This window comes from Mixophyes fleayi, chromosome 1 (assembly GCF_038048845.1).
Source record: "Mixophyes fleayi isolate aMixFle1 chromosome 1, aMixFle1.hap1, whole genome shotgun sequence".
In the NCBI taxonomy this organism is placed as follows: Eukaryota; Metazoa; Chordata; class Amphibia; order Anura; family Limnodynastidae; genus Mixophyes; species Mixophyes fleayi.
The window spans coordinates 423,016,739-423,030,874 of record NC_134402.1 but is presented as its reverse complement, the minus strand read 5'-3'; positions in this window follow the sequence as shown (position 1 = coordinate 423,030,874).

The following is a 14,136-nucleotide window of genomic DNA, read 5'->3' as shown; positions in this document are numbered from 1 at the left end:
TTAATCGGGCCCTGACTACGCCTCTTCATGGGTCCTTACCCAAGGAATTGTGGGAATGTCTCCACCCACAATTCCTTAAAGGAAAAAAATTCTTGAAGGGTGCAAATCCCTATTACCAGCAAAATGAATGTTTTTACCAGCGATATGGCTTAGTTTTTGCCCATGGCATCACCATAGCTATAGCCAGCAATCACCCTCCAAGTATTGCAGAAAAACAAGAAACAAGAAATGTAAAGAAAAAAAAATGGTGTTGAAATAAATTATTTTTTCAGTCTCAATCTTTTAAAAATGAATGGGGCTATTGCCCAGTCCCAGTGGCGGATCCAGGGGGGGGGCGATCGGGGCGATCGCCCCCCCCCCCCTACCAGGGGCTTGCTGCCGACAGCTGCACACTGTGCAGGTCCGTTCAGCAGTGACAGTGTGCTGCCCGGCTGCTCTGATTGTGTTTTAAACACAATTAGAGCAGCGGGGCAGCACACAGTCACTGCCGGGCGGACCTGCACATACTGTGCAGCAGCCGGCAGACATAGAACACAGAAAGGGGCGGGGCCTAAATCCCCCCCCCCCCTAAAATCGCCCGGGGTAGGACAAATGTCTGGGTCCGCCCCTGCCCAGTCCCCAGAAAAAAATATACAAATGGGACTGTAGATAAAATATATCTTATATATTATATCTACATTATATTTCTATATGGAAATAAATTAGCTGTTTTAAGAATGCTGTTGCTGTTAATCATTTACAAGCATGTTTGTAAATCCAGTTAACAGATGACTACTATCTGCCTTTCTGTGAGGTCACCTGCCGACTGTACTAACACTATCTGCCTCTCTGTGAGGTCACCTGCCGACTGTACTAACACTATCTGCCTCTCTGTGAGGTCACCTGCCGACTGTACTAACACTATCTGCCTCTCTGTGAGGTCACCTGCCGACTGTACTAACACTATCTGCCTCTCTGTGAGGTCACCTGCCGACTGTACTAACACTATCTGCCTCTCTGTGAGGTCACCTGCCGACTGTACTAACACTATCTGCCTCTCTGTGAGGTCACCTGCCGACTGTACTAACATGCCAAAATGTGACCTCACTGATCAGCCTGAGAGCCGAAAGGTCAAATTCATCCCATATAGTGATGCAAGTTTGTGGCCTAATTGGAAAGGTATAACAGTCATAAACAGGCAGGTTTAACAGTGTATTCTCTAAAAAAGAACATATAGAATACAGATGAACACAATACAATACAATGCCAGTTTCCTAATATGCAACCATGGGGCATCCAGTTCAGGGCTCAATGCGTTGTAAGTAAGACTCCTCTCACGTTGCCAATGGCAGCCCCTATCTCCTGGTAGCTGGACAGAGACTGGGTGAGGGCTGGCAAGCTTTAGCCCCGGGGGGGGGGGGGTGGGGGGGGTGGCAAAACTCGACTCAGCAGCCTATTTTAAAATGAAAAAAAATACAGGTGGCCAAGTGATCCAGCCCAAGGTAGCCCACTATAGGACCGGTCATGGGGGCAGATGCCCCCCAGGCCAGCTTGCTCCTGACAGAGACTGACAGCTGCCCATCCCACTTCTACGGTAAGGGTGTTCCCATGCAAATGAGACAAGTGTTTGTCATAAGTACATTTGTTTTCACTGGATGTTTTGCACCCACTACAGAGCAGGTGTAGATACCAATGGATAATGATGACTGACACAGCATAGGTTTTGGTTTAAAAATGACATGTATGCATGGCAGTAGCTATCACAGAACTGCTGTATGTACATACGATATACTATAAAACACATTGTATGTACAGTAAGCATTGAAATCATCTTTATTTATGTACTTAATGTGAAAGAAATATAAGAAAAAATATTATATAAATGAATATACAGGTCAAAATTGTTATTTTATTTTATGATAAAATAAAAGTTTTATGCCTTCTGATGTGACTTTTCTTTGTACTTATACATGCGCGTATTCAGCAGTCTGTTGTGTGTGTGTCTATATACGGCAAGTACTGTTCAGGCACAGCATACTTATACCATAGTTGACTACTCTCCTGGAATGTCTGGAAGACTCACAAATTTTTGAGAGTTCTCCTGGGCTCCTGGGAGAGCAGGGCAACCATCGCGAAGCCCTGCCCCCTCCGCCCGTACATTACGGCTCTAATTTTATTGAAGTTGGCCGATGGGCCAGATGCGGGAGAATTCCAAGCTCTCCCGGGTGTCCGTGAGACTGACCCGAATTTCGGGAGTCTCCGGGACATTCCGGGAGAGTTGGCAAGTATGCTCAGTCCTGCCTCTGTATGCAATTGTCAGTTCAAAAAGTGTACAGTCAGGTGATCACTGAATAGAGTACAGAGATCATTGCATTAATGTTAAGCTACAGTGCCATCCAATCAGCATTGAGGATACATATGCACTGATCGCTGTAAGTAATCAAAGTTCCCCAGACCACTGCCTGTTACATGCAGAGGTCAGATAAGCATATTGGGAAATCCAAAGGTCCGGGACATGGGAACTCCTCCCTCAAATGCATAGTAACCATAGCAGCAAGGTTTGCAGCTATTAGGTCTGCAGCTCCAAGAGCCGTCTTCCCTGTCAAAAGCTTCATGTGTATATATTTTTTTTTCACCCTTATGTAGTACATGGGGGACTGTACAAGATCTTACTATGTAGAGTTACACCCCTAGCCACCAGTACGGAACTTTCGGGCATAGGGGTTGATACATATAAAAACTATTTTTAGCTGGAGTTCATTATGTTACAGATGCCAGACAGGAAAGTCTGCAATAGGAGACAGAGTGAGAAATATTCACCTTGTGGAGGTCACGTTACTACTTATACTAATCTGATAATGAAAAAATAATGGTACTTTAAGAATTAATTCATCATATTAAACATTTAACCTTCCTAATTTCAAACCATTTCAGGTAGTTATTAAGATTAATATGTTCATTTTTTTCACTAATACTGGAAGCTATAATATAGTACAAGTTTTACTAAAAGCATTGAAAGGTAAAGGGGGATAATTGGTTTTCTGACCTGTCATATATATATATATATATATATATATATTTATATATATATATATATATATATATATATATATATATAATATATATATATGATAATTCAAAATGAATAAATTGTCAAAACTTCAGTGATTCGCTGCCGGAGAATTTTTGCAATTTGCAGAAATAACGAACTCATCAAATATTGGAGAATTAGGCCAATCACAGTAAAAGAGTGTAGATGAGCCAATTATAAAGCAACAACAAATGTCACAATGCTATAGACTTTTAAAAGGAGCTTACAACCCATTCAACTATGTCCATAGCGCCCTTTTTGGTATCAGTTCTCATCTCCTGCAGATCCGTGTGCCCCAGATTTTCAGTGGCTGGGCCAAAGCAACCTGCAAGCATCAGAATTTTCACAGCAGTATTTCAGAAGATGAAGAAGAAGTTGATCTTATTGGAGTTTGTGACCTGTCCACTTATGTGACTTATGTGTAAGTGAAAACATTAGTTGAACCTAAGCTATTGTCTAGGGCGCCAATGTTTAGGGGCACCTGAAACATTGAATAAGTGACATAGAGTCACTTATCTAGTGATTTTAATGCCCCCACATGGAGAACTGGCCCCTGACATGAAGGAGAAGCATGATGCAAATTAGAAAAATATTGTTGCACCAGTTTTTGTTTAGAGGCTGTTAGTCAGTATAATCAATACCTTTTAGGATAACCCCACCCTTTCAAGCACCTGCTATAGCCTATAAATTGATTGAGCAGCTTCCACTTCTGTATTTGTCTGAGAGGCATGTTGGTGTCAGTAGCTGAGAGGGGGTACTGGCGCTGAATTGCTGTTTGGAGGCTTCTGGGGTACCTCTTGGTAAGTTAGCTCTCAATTTAAAACACACATGTATGGCCCAAATATATGGGACTCTCATTGTTTAGAGTTAGGACCACCCTATTAGCAAAAGCACCGTGAAAGGCTTTAACATACATTTGCAAATGTGTGCTTAGTTGCACACATTGCATTTTTATTTATAGTAGAAACGGCAGGTCTTTTGTTGGCTATAGCAGTGTGCTGGGGGGAAATTTTGTGTGTCTGTACCTTTTAGGATAACCCCACCTTTTCAAGCACCTGCTATAGCCTATAAAGTGATTGAGCAGCTTCCACTTCTGTATATAATCAGTAACAAATTGATTACATTTCAAATAATGGATATAATAAATATCTAACAAATTTCTGAGCTGCTACTACCAAACTGAATTAAACATAAGTGTCACGGGCACTAGGAGTCTTTACCCAGGGATCACCAGGTGATAGGCTTACCAGAGCAGTATAGGTGGTAATATGGTACTCTGGTAGCAGGGTGATCACGGAACAGGAAATAGCAGCTGATGAGATGCTCAGGAAAGTCTATGACTAGCAGCACTGGCAATATGGAAGTGGTAATACACGAGGAACTGTATGGACAAAGGACACGTGAAAGTAGTCAGTGGTCTGCGGTAGCAAGTTGTACCACTGCTATAGTGAGGAGGAATGTCCAACAGAAACGAGGGAGTGATGAGAGTCAGCGGTCTGCGGGTAGCAAGTTGTACCGCTGTCTGAGTGAAGGAATGGAATCCAAGTGGAGGTATCCGGGTAGTCAGTGGTCTGCGATAGCAAGTTGTACCACTGCTATGTGAGAGGATAATGGAACAGGTGATACTGGAAACAGGGATCAGTGGTCTGCCTTCAGCAAGTTGTACCACTGAATATATATGTGAGGAGGTGCACGGGGAGAAACTGCAACACAAGATATACACGGGCACCTTGACTTTGAACCACAGTAATATGCACAATATTAATGTATAGATAACTGAGCAATACTGCCAATATAGAAAAGTCTCTTGAAGTAGTCCAGCATAAGTTAACACAGTCAATGATGGCAATAGACTCAGCGGATAGCACACTCCAGAGGAGAACCAACACAGTCCAGCAAGGTATGCAATACACAGCACAGTCAATGAGAAGCAGGCATACCGTGGTTCAGGAGAAGGCAGTCAGACAGGAGTGCAGAGATACCTGAACGGCAGGAGGCCGGCAGGATGCGAAGTCCCTGGATGGGTGAAGCGGTGGTCTAGTAGGTGCAGCGCACAGGTAGGTAGACCAGCAGGGAAACACAGGAAAGCGTGGAGAGCGGATCAGCAGTAGATGAATAAGTCGCGCTGAGGAGTAGTAACAGCGGGTCTCTGCGGGAACACGGAGGTAGCCAATAGCAACCAGCAGGTGCAAGTAACGATGGGACACAGGAGAGTTGACAAGAACTGAAGACTGAAGCGCCCAGAGGCAGCGGATAGGAATCAGCCAAACAGTCACAATGAAACACAAACGGGTTGCAGGTTGAAGACTGTAGTGCACGGAGGCAGCGGATAGGAAATCAGCAGCAGTCACGATGATGAAACACAGACGAGTTGCAGGTTGAAGACTGTAGTGCACAGAGGCAGCGGATAAGAATCAGCAGCAGTCACGATGATGAAACACAGACGAGTTGCAGGATGAAGACTGTAGTGCACGGAGGCAGCGGATAGGAATCAGCTGGCAGTCACAATCAGGAACAGGTGAATGGAAGTGAATAGGAGACTGAAGTGCACGGAGGCAGCGGATAGGAATCAGCTAACAGTCCCAATAATACATAGTAGAGTTGAAGTGGTTAGAAGACTGTAGTGCACGGAGGCAGCGGATAGAATCAGCTCACAGTCACGATGATATAGTTGATGGTAGAAGTGGTATGGGAACCACAGGAGTAGAAGTGGTTTGGAAACCACAGAGGTAGAAGTGGTTTGGAAATCACAGGAATCAGCAGGGCTGAATAACGAGGAAACACAGGAACACCTTCAGAGACTCATAGGGAATGAGACTCCAAGATCAGGCAACGTGGTGTTGACCACAGGTGCTTAATATAGGGAGGTTGCCTGATCTGCCAATTAAGTTAAAGGAACATACACTGAAGGTTTGGAAAGGGCTGCGCATGCGCAGACCCTCAGGATGGAGGACGGCCACGGTTCCTAAATGTCCGAGAAGAGGCACTCACGGTCCGGTGAGTGACAGTACCCCCCCTTTTAAAGGTGGGCACAGAACGCCTGGAACCGGGCTTGTCCGGATTTTTGGAATAAAACTTCTTCAGAAGAGCAGGAGCATTAAGATCTTCAGCTTTGATCCATGAACGTTCTTCAGGACCAAAGCCCTTCCAATGAACGAGGAAACGGAGGATTCCTCGCGAAATTTTTGCATCCAATACCTCAGTAATCTCGAAATCCTCCTCCTGATGAACTTGAACTGGCTGCGGTGCTGAGGGAGGAGTCGAGAAGCGGTTGATAATGAGAGGTTTGAGTAAGGACACATGGAAGGCATTGGAAATCCGAAGATTCTTAGGAAGAAGAAGTTTAACGCATACTGGATTGATAACTTGAATGATCCTATATGGACCAATAAAACGAGGAGCGAATTTCATAGATGGAACCTTCAAACGAATATTTTTGGTAGATAACCAAACCCGATCTCCAATTTTTAGTGGTGGAATAGCCCGCCTCTTCTTATCTGCGAAAGACTTATATTTGTTAGATGTCTTCTTTAAACAGGTCTTGACCTGAGACCAGATATTTTTGAAGGTCTGACAAGTAGTCTCCACAGCAGGAACTTGGGTGGGTGGGAGGGCAGGAAATTCCGGAAAAGACGGATGGTGACCGTAGACCACAAAGAATGGAGTTTTGGATGATGACTCATGGTACATGTTGTTATGGGCGAATTCAGCCCAAGGGAGCAATTCTACCCAGTTGTCTTGGTTGGCTGAAGAAAACATCCTAATAAAAGTCTCAAGATCTTGATTGACTCGTTCCGTTTGTCCGTTAGATTGCGGATGGTAAGACGATGAGAGAGCTAATCGTATGCCCAAAGTTTTACAAAGGGCCCGCCAGAATCTGGAAACGAATTGTACTCCTCTATCTGACACAATCTCAGACGGACATCCATGGATGCGGAAGATTTCTTTAATGAAGTGTTCAGCCAAAGTAGACGAAGAAGGTAAACCGGACAGAGGGACGAAATGAGCCATCTTCGAAAATCTGTCTACCACTACCCAAATAGTATTGTGATTCTTACTTGGTGGCAAATCAGTAACGAAATCCATACTAATATGGGTCCAAGGCTTGGACGGAATGGGTAGTGGTCGCAGCAACCCTGCTGGAGTTCTGCGGGAGGATTTGAACTGAGAACATAAATCACAGGAAGCAATAAACTCTTTGACGTCTCTCCTCATTGAAGGCCACCAGTAACTTCGAGAGAGCATCTCAAAGGTCTTATGTTCACCGGCGTGTCCAGAAAAACGAGAGGCATGGTACCACGAAAGGATTTTCCTCCTCAGGGTAGGAGGCACGAGGGTCTTCCCAAATGGTAGCATTTTGGTGGATGAAGCAGCCAGAGAAATACATTTGGGGTCTAGAATAGCATGGTTGGGAACCTCTTCTACATCAGAGGACGTCACAAAAGCTCGAGATAGAGCGTCAGCTTTCTTGTTCTTAGCGGCTGGTTTGAAGGTTATAATTAATTCAAAACGGGAAAAGAAAAGAGACCATCTTGCTTGACGAGGGTTCAAGCATTGAGCAGATTGCAAATATGACAAGTTCTTATGATCTGTGAAGATCGTCACCGGATGACGAGCTCCTTCCAACAAGTATCTCCATTCCTCTAATGCAGCTTTGATGGCCAGCAACTCCTTGTCCCCGATAGTGTAATTTCTCTCGGCGGGCAGAAGACCCCGAGAGTAGAAGGCACAAGGATGTAATTTTTGTTGCTCCGAGCGTTGGGAGAGAATGGCTCCTAAGCCCACATTAGAGGCATCTACTTCTAGGAAGAAGGGAAGTGTCACATCAGGCTGTCGAAGAATGGGAGCAGACGAGAAGGACTCTTTGAGAATTTGGAAGGCTTGGAGAGCCTCAGATGACCATTGCTTAGTATTAGCCCCTTTACGAGTCAGGGCCACAATAGGAGATGCAATGGACGAGAAGTCTTGAATGAAGCGTCTATAGTAATTGGCAAAACCTAAAAAACGCTGGATGGCACGAAGAGTAGTTGGCTGAGGCCAATGTAGTACAGCATTTACTTTGTCTGGATCCATCTTCAGGCCAACTCCGGAAACTATATACCCCAAGAATGGAATCTGGGGTAATTCGAATGAACATTTTTCCAATTTACAGAACAATGAGTTTTTCCGCAGTCTGGAGAGGACCTCTGCCACATGTTGGTGATGAGAAGGCAGGTCCTGTGAGAAGATCAATATGTCGTCCAGGTAGACAACGACACATACATATAATAAGTCCCGAAAGATCTCATTGATGAAACCTTGGAAAACAGCGGGGGCATTACACAGCCCGAAGGGCATTACTAAATATTCGTAATGCCCATCTCTGGTGTTAAACGCGGTCTTCCATTCATCACCGGAACGGATTCTAATTAAATTGTAGGCACCACGAAGATCCAACTTAGTAAATATCCGAGCTCCCTTGATGCGATCAAATAGCTCAGTGATCAGCGGAATGGGATACCGATTCTTGATAGTAATGGCGTTGAGTCCACGAAAATCTATACAAGGGCGTAATGATCCATCCTTCTTTTTGACGAAGAAGAACCCAGCTCCAGCGGGAGAGGTGGAAGGTCGAATGAAGCCACGCTGGAGATTCTCCTGTATGTACTCAGATGTGGCTTGAGTTTCAGGCAACGAGAGAGGATAGACCCGGCCCCTGGGAGGAGTCTTGCCAGGTAGAAGGTCGATCGGACAATCCCAAGAACGATGAGGAGGAAGACGTTCAGACTGAGCTTTATCAAACACATCGGCAAATAAAGCATACTGAGGAGGGAGTCCCGGGGAGGAAGATGTGATGGAAGATTGCTGTACTTTAAGAGGAGTCACTTGAGAAAGACAACGATGGTGACATTCAGACCCCCAAGACGTAACTTGAGGAGTGCGCCAGTCAATCTGGGGAGAGTGACACTGAAGCCATGGAAGGCCTAAGACAATCGGACTTGTCGTAACTGGAAGAATTAAAAACGAAATTTCTTCATGGTGTAGTACACCAATCTGAAGGGTTACTGGAGACGTACTCTGGGTGATGAGACCATTGATGAGACGTGATCCATCTATAGCCGTCACAGTAATGGGTGTTTTTAAAGTGATCACTGGTAGGGACCATTGATTCACTAGTGATTTAGAAATGAAATTTCCTGCTGCTCCGGAATCAATCAATGCCTGTGACTCAAAGGATTTGGTAGCAAGGGAGATAGTCACATCAAAGGCGCAGACTTTAGATTTCATAGACAATGGAGAGGACTCCAGGGACCCTAACTTCACCTCTCCAGAACTAGTTAGGGCCTGGCATTTCCCGATCTCTTAGGGCAAGAGCTGAGCGTATGCGTGGAATCAGCACAATAGATACAGAGTCTATTCTTTACTCTTCGTTTCCTCTCCTCTGAAGATAATTTGGAACGTCCTATCTCCATGGGAATCACAGAGGATGGAGCTGGACGAAATTGAGGATTTGAACGAAGAGGTGCTTTAACAGCCGTTGTTTTCTCAGACTCTCTTTCACGAAATCTCATATCTACACGGTGGCAAAGAGAGATCAAATCTTCTAGTGACGAAGGAAGCTCTTGGGTAGTCAGTGCATCTTTAATTTTATCGGAGAGCCCCTGCCAGAAGGCGGCAACTAATGCTTCAGTATTCCACTGAAGTTCAGAGGCTAAGATCCTAAATTGAATGACATACTGTCCTACTGTATTGGAGCCTTGTCGTAAACGAAGAATGCTGGAAGCAGCGGAGGTCACACGACCTGGTTCATCGAACACACTTCGGAACGTGGAAATGAATTTGGCACTATCTTGTAGAATTGGATCGTTTCTTTCCCACAGAGGGGAGGCCCAAGCCAGGGCTTGTCCGGAAAACAATGAGATAAGATAGGCCACTCTGGAACGATGGGTAGAAAAATTTTGAGGTTGGAGTTCAAAATGGACTGAACATTGGTTAAGGAAACCTCTACAAGTTTTGGGGTCCCCGTCATATTTTGACGGAGTAGGCAGGTGAAGCGTAGGAGCTGTAGACACCTGGGATGGCACTGGGGAAACGGAGGAAAGCACAGGAGCTTCAATATTAGCTGTAACAGTCTGTCCAGATGTTCCTTGGGAGGTTAACGATTGGTAACATTGAAGTAACAGCTGTTGGCGAGCATCCTGTTGCTCCACACGGCTGACCAGATGCTGCAGCATCTCTTTAGCGGTAGGTTCCGTATCTGGGTCTGTCATGGCCTGATCTTACTGTCACGGGCACTAGGAGTCTTTACCCAGGGATCACCAGGTGATAGGCTTACCAGAGCAGTATAGGTGGTAATATGGTACTCTGGTAGCAGGGTGATCACGGAACAGGAAATAGCAGCTGATGAGATGCTCAGGAAAGTCTATGACTAGCAGCACTGGCAATATGGAAGTGGTAATACACGAGGAACTGTATGGACAAAGGACACGTGAAAGTAGTCAGTGGTCTGCGGTAGCAAGTTGTACCACTGCTATAGTGAGGAGGAATGTCCAACAGAAACGAGGGAGTGATGAGAGTCAGCGGTCTGCGGGTAGCAAGTTGTACCGCTGTCTGAGTGAAGGAATGGAATCCAAGTGGAGGTATCCGGGTAGTCAGTGGTCTGCGATAGCAAGTTGTACCACTGCTATGTGAGAGGATAATGGAACAGGTGATACTGGAAACAGGGATCAGTGGTCTGCCTTCAGCAAGTTGTACCACTGAATATATATGTGAGGAGGTGCACGGGGAGAAACTGCAACACAAGATATACACGGGCACCTTGACTTTGAACCACAGTAATATGCACAATATTAATGTATAGATAACTGAGCAATACTGCCAATATAGAAAAGTCTCTTGAAGTAGTCCAGCATAAGTTAACACAGTCAATGATGGCAATAGACTCAGCGGATAGCACACTCCAGAGGAGAACCAACACAGTCCAGCAAGGTATGCAATACACAGCACAGTCAATGAGAAGCAGGCATACCGTGGTTCAGGAGAAGGCAGTCAGACAGGAGTGCAGAGATACCTGAACGGCAGGAGGCCGGCAGGATGCGAAGTCCCTGGATGGGTGAAGCGGTGGTCTAGTAGGTGCAGCGCACAGGTAGGTAGACCAGCAGGGAAACACAGGAAAGCGTGGAGAGCGGATCAGCAGTAGATGAATAAGTCGCGCTGAGGAGTAGTAACAGCGGGTCTCTGCGGGAACACGGAGGTAGCCAATAGCAACCAGCAGGTGCAGTAACGATGGGACACAGGAGAGTTGACAAGAACTGAAGACTGAAGCGCCCAGAGGCAGCGGATAGGAATCAGCCAAACAGTCACAATGAAACACAAACGGGTTGCAGGTTGAAGACTGTAGTGCACGGAGGCAGCGGATAGGAATCAGCAGCAGTCACGATGATGAAACACAGACGAGTTGCAGGTTGAAGACTGTAGTGCACAGAGGCAGCGGATAAGAATCAGCAGCAGTCACGATGATGAAACACAGACGAGTTGCAGGATGAAGACTGTAGTGCACGGAGGCAGCGGATAGGAATCAGCTGGCAGTCACAATCAGGAACAGGTGAATGGAAGTGAATAGGAGACTGAAGTGCACGGAGGCAGCGGATAGGAATCAGCTAACAGTCCCAATAATACATAGTAGAGTTGAAGTGGTTAGAAGACTGTAGTGCACGGAGGCAGCGGATAGGAATCAGCTCACAGTCACGATGATATAGTTGATGGTAGAAGTGGTATGGGAACCACAGGAGTAGAAGTGGTTTGGAAACCACAGAGGTAGAAGTGGTTTGGAAATCACAGGAATCAGCAGGGCTGAATAACGAGGAAACACAGGAACACCTTCAGAGACTCATAGGGAATGAGACTCCAAGATCAGGCAACGTGGTGTTGACCACAGGTGCTTAATATAGGGAGGTTGCCTGATCTGCCAATTAAGTTAAAGGAACATACACTGAAGGTTTGGAAAGGGCTGCGCATGCGCAGACCCTCAGGATGGAGGACGGCCACGGTTCCTAAATGTCCGAGAAGAGGCACTCACGGTCCGGTGAGTGACAATAAGGTTGAAAGAACAGAATTTGCTTAATGTAGTGCACTAATAGGGCCTGATTCACTAAGGAAAATAAGGCAAAAAAAAAAGAGTACATTTTCTCCTGGACAAAACGATGCTACAATGCAAGGGGTGCAAATTAGTTGTTTTATTTTGTACATAAGGTTAATACTGGCTGTTTTTCATGTAGCACACACATACTAGATAGCTTAATTGTACACTGAAATATAAAGTTGATCTAGGACATGTCCTACCCTAACTATAAATCTGCCATCACATTTTAAATTTACATCCTCCTCCAATGCAATATAGTTTTGCCAAAGTGCAAAGTTACTCATTTTTTTTTGCTTTACTTTCCTTAATGAACCAGGCCCATAGTCTCATATTGATATCTTTTTAACCGATGATTGCTAATCCCATTTTATTATTTTCAAATGTAACAATGATTACATACATTTAAAAATAGCAATACTAAAATCAGTGAAAAAACAACGATGAGAGATAGTGAATTATTATGATAATTAAAAAGATCTGAGTGTACCTTTAACCCCTATATTGTCTGGTAATAGTTCCTGCTATAAGTAACCTGGGTTGAGTTGTACCATCACCTTATTCAGCAAGTTCAAAGTTTGTGCTTTGAATCTAAAACAAGTATTTATATGGTATAAATCCTGGTGAAATCAAAATTATTGTGTGTGTGGGGGGGGGTTTGTTTGCTCCAACTGTCGAAGTCGTATAATTGGATGAACGAAAGTATATTGGTTAATATTGTTTTATTGGTCGATTGCACTCAGTATGCCACACTACACGTGGCATACGGCGATCGCAAGGTAAAATACGCACGTACACACTCGCATTACAACATTTAGTTATTTATGTAATTCATATTCATATTGGTTCCGTTACACAGTCATTTATGAGCAGATAGTATTTAGTTTATTGATAGTTTATATAATAGGATTATCTGTACACTTTAGTGTTATTTAAGGTTAGGTTATAGGAAAGGTGTCATGTCTAGTATCATATTAAACCCCTATTCATCAGCAGCTGTCCGGTGCATTCGGCGAAGAGATCGCACATTGCATACTCTAGTTATTGATGTTAGGGAATAAACCTTTAATATGATACTGACCATAAAATGCTAATAGACTAATTGTAACTGGAGAGTCAGGCGGGAAGAACAGAGCTCATCCCCTGGAGAGATGACCCCCACCTTTGGATTCCTTAGATTGAACCAGCCTATGACCTGTTTACCCTGGACCCATTTGATGTCTGGACTTATAGAAGCAAGCCACGTCATCTCTATTGTTCACTCTGTAACACTGACTGTATATATAATCATAGCTGCACTCCCACTAGCCTCAGTCTACTCTGACCACAGTATTCTAAACAGATATACTGTTCACTGGGACCCATGGGAACGCAGCGAAGCGCATGCAAAGCGCAGCAGTATGTATGTATCTTTTGGTATTGGCTGCACTGTACTGTAATGTATTATATTATAATCTTGTATTGAACTGTTAACTATTTACATCTGCTGAAATAAATCACTTTGTGCGTTGGAAACACAATACAATCGCCTATGCAATGCTTATTTGAAAATGATAGAATTACTTTAATACCTCCATCACTTCTGCATGGAGGAGGCACCGTATAGGGCACCCCCAGGGGCATTGTCATGATATTAAGTGGTTAATAGAGGCAAGCAGGAAACCACAGACAAAAAGTTAGATAGTGGGCGAACCAGGTCCCCCACCAGCACAGAGTAGTGATGTGAGGCTCCTGTCACACCGATGTGAGAAAATTGTAACTGTGCATGTAGTTCATACATCCAGCTTCTTAGAATCATACTGTTCATTAGAATGTTCTAATTTTTTTCCTGGGTAAATGGCCACATTTTCCTCCCTAAATCTATTAACAGACATTTACCATTTCAATCTTTTTTGCTTTAGTCAATGGAGCAGTGTTTAGCATCTTATCTCTGCAGTATCTGCATTAC